Source organism: Lepisosteus platostomus, chromosome 5 (assembly GCF_059453375.1).
Source record: "Lepisosteus platostomus isolate fLepPlt1 chromosome 5, fLepPlt1.hap1, whole genome shotgun sequence".
Classification (NCBI taxonomy): Eukaryota; Metazoa; Chordata; class Actinopteri; order Semionotiformes; family Lepisosteidae; genus Lepisosteus; species Lepisosteus platostomus.
The window spans coordinates 8,481,370-8,490,441 of record NC_142615.1 but is presented as its reverse complement, the minus strand read 5'-3'; the positions used below and the strand labels follow the sequence as shown (position 1 = coordinate 8,490,441).

General features: G+C 51.4%; 1 non-coding gene and 1 pseudogene across 1 annotated transcript; one reads left to right on the top strand and one right to left on the bottom strand.

The window, feature by feature from the left end:
• Nucleotides 1-292: 292 nt before the first annotated feature.
• LOC148663047 (5S ribosomal RNA) lies at nt 293-410 on the top strand (annotated as a pseudogene).
• A 623-nt stretch (nt 411-1,033) lies between these two features.
• LOC148663046 (U1 spliceosomal RNA) lies at nt 1,034-1,192 on the bottom strand. Its single transcript, XR_015937789.1, has one exon. It is a non-coding gene; the product is annotated as a U1 spliceosomal RNA (small nuclear RNA).
• Between the last annotated feature and the right edge of the window lie 7,880 nt (nt 1,193-9,072).

Below are 9,072 nucleotides of genomic sequence, written 5' to 3'. Positions count from 1 at the left end.
TGCTGAAATAAACACGTGACAGCCCAGAAATGTTTTCAGAGTGCTGTGCACTGGAGGTTTTTGTCTTGTGAAGACTTGCCTTGTGCTCCTCCGTGCAGTTTGTTTGTTCTCCTCCAGTGCGGGACAAGCCAACACAAGGGAGCACATTCGCCAACATCCAGGTACGCAATGCGATTTGGAAAGAGGCTCCTTTCCAAAGAGTTGCACACGAACGATCCTTCAGTCCCGCTCGGGGGGTACAGAGCCCCAGCCACACACAGCTTCAAGTAGCGACTCAGGCGCCAAGGCTTTCGCTTGTGGCCACACCACCCTGAATGCGCCTGATGTCGTCTGATCTTGGAAACTAAGCAGGGTTGGGCCTGGTTAGTACTTGGATGGGAGACCGCCTAAGAATACCAGGTTTTCAAGCTTTTGCTCTCTCGGCCAGCAGGGGTCGCCGTTGGTGCCGTATGCTTTGGGAGGAAAACCTGGAGGATGGAAAGGTGATCTATAGCCTCATCTCTAGAGATGTTTTGTTGCTATGGCATGTGTGTGACCCATATAAAAAAAAACCCGTTTGTAAAACGAATATCGAAGCTGCTTCTAAATCTGCAAATGAAGATGAGTCGATAAACCACTTGTTTTTCGTATAACTATACATATATTCATTTATTACTGATTTCATTCATTGAGCACGGATACAATAGAGGTACAGCCATTCACTGTTTGACATGTCTGCACTGGTACAGAACCTAGCAATCAGAAAACGGGTGAAACTGTCTTGAGAATTAGCATACAGTACCGAGGCCCCCATGACCAAATAAAGGCTAACCTCGATAATCAGCCTAAATAATGCAGACTACAGCAAAACGACTGACTTTGAAAAGGGATTGAATGTCCTGAAGGAGTAGTGTAACCAGCTTGAAATGCTTCTCCGGACCTCTAACTAAAAGAAACCGGGAACCAGCAGTGGCATCGACTCCTTTCGAACTGGGATCCTATCGCAGCTCGTGATGTCGTAACTCTTCCGTATCTGATATTGGACCAAGCACATCAGGGGAGAGCGCGAACGCAGTCCCCCACTACCAGAAATTATGCAGTCGAGATTCCCACATTTGGGGAATTCGCAGGGGTCAGCACAGCCGGAGTGCAATGGCCGAGCCTCGCTCTGGGTGAACCGATTTTTTTTTTAAGAACTTCACAAAAAAAATACTGGACATCACAAATTAGAAAGCTTTACATTAATATACATACTTAAAACAGTATATATGATCACATCTCATTACATTTTGACACGGTACCAGTTACATAGCAACAATTTTCTTTTTTTCTGGTGCAAATCACATTCTTTACTTAAACATGATCATGTTTTCCTTAGTTTCTTGAGATATTGACCTATGCTCTCTATTTCCCACAGATTTTCTGCTTCCTCCCTCCCTTCTCTCCACAGATCTCTGAGGTAATAGTTCTCTCGGGTGATGAACAGGGCCAGGCTACCTGCTGCCTTGACTGGGACCTCGATGCCTTTGAACAGCCCCATGTTCCTCACTCTCCACAGGGCGTCTTTCCCACTGTTCACCACGGCCCAGATCCTGTCAAACACGTCAGGAGGAAGTTTGACAGGAGAGATGCCGTATATGACGAAAGCAGTGGTCAGGGTAAATTGGGGCGAGAGAGCCTGCAACCAATCTTCAAACTGTGCCCAGAAGGCCTTAGCAAAAAAGCAGGACCACAGGAGATGGGTCACAGTCTCCTCCTCGCCGCAGCCCACCCTAACGCAGCGAGGGCTGGGGGTGAGGCCCCTACGGTACAAGAAAGTTCGTACCGGTAAGCACTGGTGGACGACACTCCAGGCTAAATCTCTGTGAATGTTGCACAGAAACTTAGAGGATGTGTGTTTCCACACTGTCCTTGTTTGGGCTGATGTTAAAATGCCCACAGGGGTCTGCCTATTGTTCTGGGGTGCAACGAAATCTTCCAGTTTTTGGACGCTGACATCTCGGAGGGGAATATGGCCAATTGGGTGAAAACTTTTAACTGTCCCATAAATTGCAGGGCATGTGTCAGAGAGTGGGACATCCAGCTTGGGTCTGACACCCCACACTCTGAACACCTCCCTACCTACCCAGAGCCTGGAAAAATAAGTCCAGGTACGCGCTACAGGCGCTGTTGCAAAGCCTCTCAGCACAGAGGCCAGGAAAATGCACAGCAGCTTCGTAGCAATATCTGGGATAGACTTCCCCCCTGAGAGTAGCGGCCTGTACATTATTTCTCTTCTGTCTTTCCTGCTTCCCACTCCATAGAAATTGAAACATCAATCTCCTCACCACCGCCGCAACACGGTGTGGGATTGGGAAGGTAGAAGCCAGAAAATTCAAGACAGGCAAGAGCTTGGCTTTGATGACCAGCACCTTCCCTGTCATGGTGAGGTCTCGGTCCTTCCATTGCATCAGTTTTTTGTTTAAGATTGGCAATTTGTTCTGCCAATTTACTGTTCCCATCTCTTCTCCAAAATACACCCCCAGGACCTTAATTCTCTTCTCTTGCAGCCTGAGATCATTTCCTTCTTTTGGCTCCCTCCAGTTCTGATAAAAAATCTCACTCTTAGATTTGTTAATTTTTGCAGAGGAAGCCAAAGAGAAACGATCACAGCACTGCAGAGCTCTGCTAATTGAGGCATTGTCAGAGAGGAGCAGGGTGACGTCATCCATGTATAGAGATGTCTTTACCTTTCCTCCCCCACTTCCAGGAACTGGTATCCCATTAATGGCCTGATCCTGGCGCAAGGCACAGGCTAAGGGCTCCATAGCCAAAACGAATAACAAGGGGGATAATGGGCAGCCCTGCCTCACCCCTGAACAGACTTCAAAGGGGCGTGATCTATTGCCATTCACCATTACTCTGCTGTTGCTACCTGTGTACAGCAGGTTAATCCACTTTCTCATGATGGGGCCAAACTTCATGTGCTCAAGTACCGATGTTAAGTACTGCCGGTTTAGGCGGTCAAACGCCTTTTCTAGGTCTACACCTAAAATGCACAGAGGGAGGGAGCGATCCTCCGAGTACAGACAGACATCCCTCAACAAGGCCAGGTTGTCGCTCATCAGGCGTCCTGCTATCCCACAAGTCTGTTCTTTTTCTACCAGTGAGGCCACTTCATTTTGTAGGCGCAGGAAAAGGGCTTTGGACAGGATCTTAGTGTCCACGCCTAACAGGCTGAGGCGTCTCCAGTTCTTTATGTCATTCTTTGCTCCTTTCTTAAACAAGAGAGAGATAGTGCCTTCTCTTAAGGAGTCAGGCAGCAATTCTGTCTTATAGCTTCCCTCGAATAGGAGCAGTAGCGGATCCTGAAGCAGATCCCAAAAGGTGCAATAAAATTCTTTGGGAGCCCGTCAGCACCCGGAGTTTTCCCCTTCTGTAAGCTCTCCATAGCCTGTCTCAGCTCTTCTACTGTCAAATCCCTCTCAAGTACTTCCCTATCTTCTTCACTCAAAACGTTTTCTAGCTTTGAGGTAAAAAAATGAATTTTTTCATCCTTTACCTCTGTAGAGCTGTACAGTCTTGAGTAGAAGGCCTCGGTGCAGGAGAGGATAGCACTCGGCTCTGTTCTCTCTCGTCCCTCCTCATCAACTACACTTTCCATGACAGACTTGGAGCCTACCACTTTCCTGAAAAAGAAGCGAGTACACTTCTCATTTTCTTCCAAGAACTGCACTCTGCTTCTTAACAGCACTCCTCGACTACTTTCTTCGGCTATGCTCCGGATGTCCTTTTTTAAAAGGGTGATATCCTCGAGCACATCGAAGCCACTGTGCAGCATCGTGTAGAGACGCTGCAGCTGCCTCTGTTTCCTGGCTAGCACTCCTCTCCGTCTGGCAGCAGCCTTCCTTCCCTCAGCCATGAAAAAGGCCTTTGTCCTCACCTTCACCTCCTCCCACCACTCTCCTACTGACCCGTACAGACACTGCAAGGACAGCCACTGTGATAGTTTCTCCTTGTAGCGGGATACTACCCCCTCGTTCTCTAGCAGCTTTGTGTTGAGTTGCCAGAGGCCTGGCCCAAAGACAGTCCCGCCCTGGAGTTCCACTCTACACCCTAAAGCTTGGTGATCTGAGAAGAAGACAGGCTGAAGAGTGACCCCAACAACTTTCACTCTCTCTGAGACAAAGCAATAGTCAATTCTGGAGCTGCTATTCCTCCCTGACCATGTATATCCTGCTGTTGTGGGATATATACATCTATATGTGTCTGAGAGTTTAAAGTCTTGAACTAAGTTTTGCAGGGCCAGTGAGCTGGAATCCAATTTTATCGGCCTTTTGGCTAAGATCAAGTTCAAGTGGCATGCCCGCAGTTCCTGTCTTTCCAAAGTTCTAGAAGGCGATCGAAGATCCTGAAGAGTGCTTGAGCTGGTATCGCCCTAGGTTGAGCCTAGGGGATTAAGGCCAAGCAGCAGCTGAGCTGGGTGGGATCCGGCAGCAACGTTCTCTCTCTCTGCTCTCTCCTCTCCCCTCCCCCTTTCTCTTGCTCTGCCTCCTTGGCCTCTTGGCTGGGAGTAGGTACTCGTGGCCTGCCCGCGGTGCTTGCTTTCTTCCTGGAGACTCGGAAGCACTATCCGCCCCCTCTCTCTCTCTCCTCCTGCGCCTGCACCTAGCTGGGCTTTGCCCACAAGGACAAAGGCCAGGGCTCTCTCGCTGCTCCTTTAGCAGCTAAACCCTCCTCTCCACAGGACCTTGCTCTCTCTCTTTCTCTTTTTTTTTTTCTCCTTTCCAGATGGCAGACAAGAAGACACTGATCCGGTTCCACTGGACCAAGAAAACAGAGACGATGCCAACTGCGAAATCCTTTTTCATTACCTTCCTGAGAGAGATCCTGCAGTTGGTGGCTGGAGATCTCTACTGCCTGCAAGACAACAAGGCAGAGAGATACATGGAGGCCTACATGGCCACGGACGCCTCATATGAAAAGGCAACGAAAATGATCAGAGAAAAAGGTAAGCACCCCGGTTTCTCTGATTTCAGGCCGGAGCCTATAAGGAAGACAAACCAGAGGACCATCACAGTCCTCACATACAACCCCTACGTACCAATGGAACTGGTAACAGTGTACCTAGGGAGGTATGAAACTGTGGTGGGCAAACCGACGGAGATCAGGGACAGTTGCGGCGTCTGGTACGGCAAACGCCAGTACCGAGTCCTCCTGAAAGAGGACCCAGAGGGCGTCGACGGTTTCCAGCAGTCCCGGCCCGCTTCAACATCGGAGCCGACAGGGGGTACCTTTACTACCCCAGGATGCCGGATTTCTGCAAGAAGAGCAGACAGTCCGGCCACAAGGAGAACACGTGTGACATCAGATGTCAGATGTCACAACTGTAACAAAGAGGGGCACCTGGCAAAAACCTGCCGGGCAGCCAAAAAGTGCGACGGATGCAGCGCCGAGGAACACCTCCTTCACCAATGCAAGGTAAACAAACCTTCGTTTGCGCAGGTGGTGGAAGCCGGCCGGCAGAAACTGGTCTCAAGGGAGAGAGGTGAGAACAAAGAAGGCCACACCCCCAGCCGCACCAGTGCCACAAGATGGCCGCCAGGACGACGGACAAAATGGCTGACCAGAGGAAGGGCCCTAATAACTCCCAGCAAGAAGGGAAAGAGAAAGAGGGAGAAGAGATGCAGGGCGGATCCACCTTCGGAAGGACAAAAGAAAAGAGTGGTAAGGGAGAACCGTTTCCTCGTCCTAGAGGAAACTGAACTTTCTTCCCCCGAGGCCCAGGAACAACCGGAGGAGGCAGCCTAGGAAATGGAAACCCTCCCCCCCGAGGCCCAAAGACGACAGGAAGTGACAGCCCAGGAAACGGAACCCCCCTCCCCCGAGTCCCACGGACAACAGGAGGAGGCAGCCCAGGAAGAGGTAACCCCCTCCCCCGAGGCCCAGGGACAACAGGAAGAGGCAGCCCAGGAAGTGGAGCCCCCCTCCCCCAAGGCCCAGGAGCAACTGGAGGTCCCCGAAACTCCTGGAGAAAGGGAAGAAAAAAGCCTTCCCGAAGCGGTGGCGGAGAGTATCCTCGAGGAAGACGAGGATTACTTTGAAGCCGCCCTGGAGCCGGGACTGATGGTAGGGCTGGACCTGTCCAGCATGTTTACCTTTCAGTCCCCAGCGAGACCTGGAGGGAGCCCAGCATATTTCCCCCAGGACCCGAACGAGAGGAGTTACATCTAGGCTAAACAGTGCCCAGATGTAGACTCCCAAGTTTTCCACTGTAAGCACAAAGAGAGGAGGTTCAACTTTCACTTGTATTATCATGATTGTGAAACTTACCTTTCTAACAACTAATGTGAGAGGGCTAAGAGACCCGGTGAAAAGATGGGGATTCTTTCATGATCTGGCCTCAAAGTCTTTCTCAGTTTGTTTCTTACAGGAGGTCCACCTGAAGGATGAAAGCGACAAGCTGACATTCACCAGGGAATTGACGAAGGGAGAATCATGCTGGAGCGTAGGAGGGGTCCACTCTTCCGGAGTGGGAATCCTCCTCGGAAACCCAGAGATGACGCTGGTTTCCTCCTTCTCGGTGGTGCAGGGCCGGATCCTGGTCGCAGAGATCGACTGGAGGGGGCAGAAGTTGAGAGCAATTAACGTCTATGCTCCGACAGAACCCTCTATCCGGAAGGAAGTGTTTGCTGACCTGGCCAGCTGCTGCGCCACCAACAGACAGGTGGTGCTTGGCGGGGACTTCAACGTCGACCGGGAGAAGGGGAGCGACGCTAGCTCGGCAGAGCTGGAGTCGCTACTCAAGCAGTTCTCCCTGGTAGACGGTTTCAGACGGTGCCGCCCTAACGACGCCGGAACGACATGGAAAAACTCCCGGGGAGTGTGCAGCCGCCTGGACTACATCTTTCTGCACACGACCTGCTCCCTGGAGTCGGCGACGGTGTCCCCGGAGTGGTATTCCAACCACGAGCGCTTGACGGTGGTGGCTAACACCAACCTGCCGGCATTCGGTCGTGGGTACTGGAAGCTGAACCGGGAGATACTGGAGGAAGACGACTTCAAGGCGCTGTTCCGTAAAGACTACGCGAGCTGGGTCGATCTGAGAGACGGCTACAGCTCCATGGTGGAATGGTGGGAGTCGGTGAAAGACAGGACCCGAACCCTGGAGCAGACGTACTGCAGACGGAAGGCTGCCAGGGAGAGGAAGGAAGCTGCACGACTCCAGAGACAACTAGAGGAGGAGTACAGCTCGGCTAACGGGGGAGGAGCCTTCAATTCAGCCCGGGAACGGGACCTGAAGGAGAGGCTCCGCAAACTCAATCAGGTCCGAGGAGCCCAGAAAAAGAGGGTGATCCACGGCCTGAGACAGGGAGATGGAGAGGAAGTGCTGGACGAGAGCGACAAGGTAGAAGCGGCCACCACTTTCTACATGGAGCTCTTTTCAGAAAAGCAGACGGAGGTGGAGGCAGGCGATGCTTTTCTGGAGGAGCTGAAGGCACGAGTACCGGAGGAGGTGAGGGAGGACTTGGATGGTCCGATCGCGGCCGAGGAGCTGAAGGAGGCGCTCTTGTCCATGGAGAATGGCAAGGTGCCAGGGCCGGACGGACTCCCCAAGGAATTCTACACCTGCTTCTGGGACACCCTGGCGGAAGATCTGGTGGAAGTGGCGCAGGAGATCTTCCGCCGGGGGAAACTCGGAGACACCATGAGGGAGGGCATCATCTCCCTGCTCTCCAAGAGCCCTTAGCAGAGACGGTGAGACGGGACCCTGTCATCGACGGCCTGGAGATACCGGGAGGCGCGGGGGAAACCCTGAAGATCTCCCAGTACACCGACGACACAACGCTGTTCCTGAGGTCGGACAGGGGGTTGAGGAGGGCCCTGCAGGTCATGGAGCAATACTCCAGAGCCTCGGGGTCGAAAGTCAACCGTCGAAAGAGCAAACTGAAGTTCTTCGGGCCCTGGAAGCACAGGACGACGGCGCCGGAGGCTCTCGAGCTCTGCACGGAGCCCCTCAAAATACTGGGGGTTTCCTTCCAGAGCCAGGACAACGAGACCAACAACTGGACCAAGAGGATGCTAAGGTGAACGCAAAGCTGGGTCTGTGGACAACATGGTCGCTGTCCTACACAGGGAAAGTGATGGTGTTGAAAGCAGACATCCTGCCGGCTTTGGTTTACCTGGAGGTGGTGTACCCGCTGCCGGCCAGACTCAGACAAGCGCTGCAAGGGATGATCTTCGGCTTCCTCTGGGGCGGCAAGTACGAGTACATCACGAGAAACCGGATGTGTCAGCCGGTCGAGGAAGGGGGTCGAGATGTCCCACATTTCCCCCTGAAACTCGACTGCATCTTCTACTGCAACCTCTGTCGGGCGCTGCGGGAGCCCATCGGCCCTCAGGAGGAGGACGAAGCGCCTAGTCGCCAAATGGGGTTTCCCCACGGCGAGGGAGTGCTGGAAAGGACTTTGGGCCCTATACAGGGATTAAAGGACAATAGCGAGTGGTAGGTTTGGAGGGACTCTCTTAATTGCGCAAATCCACCCCCACTTGCAAAGATTGATAACGGACAATCAATCGCCGTTGTTTTTTATTACATGGAGTGTTAATATGTGTGAGATGTTCCTTTTGAGATGTTTTTTTTGCGGAATAAAGTATATTTTGTAGAACAAAAAAAATCTTATGACAAGGTTTACAAGTTATCTGTTGAACTACATTCTAATAGGTGTGGTCACAGTCCAGGTCATTTGTTTACGTTTTTGTTTCTGGAGCAACTGTTAGATGAAATGTGCTAATATGTAACCTAACTCCAGTGTGAATAACTAGAAGAGGGGAGCAGCTCCATTCCAGACCAAGGTAGCTTTGAGATTGGCTGGGCCAGATCTCTCATTTGCATATCTGATTTGGAAATACAACACTAAACCCCCTTCTTGCATGGATTTAACTTGCACCCAAGAGTCCCCTACTGTGTATTGCTACTTATTTTTTTATGATAAGTGGTGATTAGCAGTTGACAGGTTTTATTTGTTGAATTATAAATGGTTCTGTATTATCACCCTGAATGGCCTGTACTCAAGGTTTGGTAGGGTATGTGTTTTCATTTCATTTACCAAA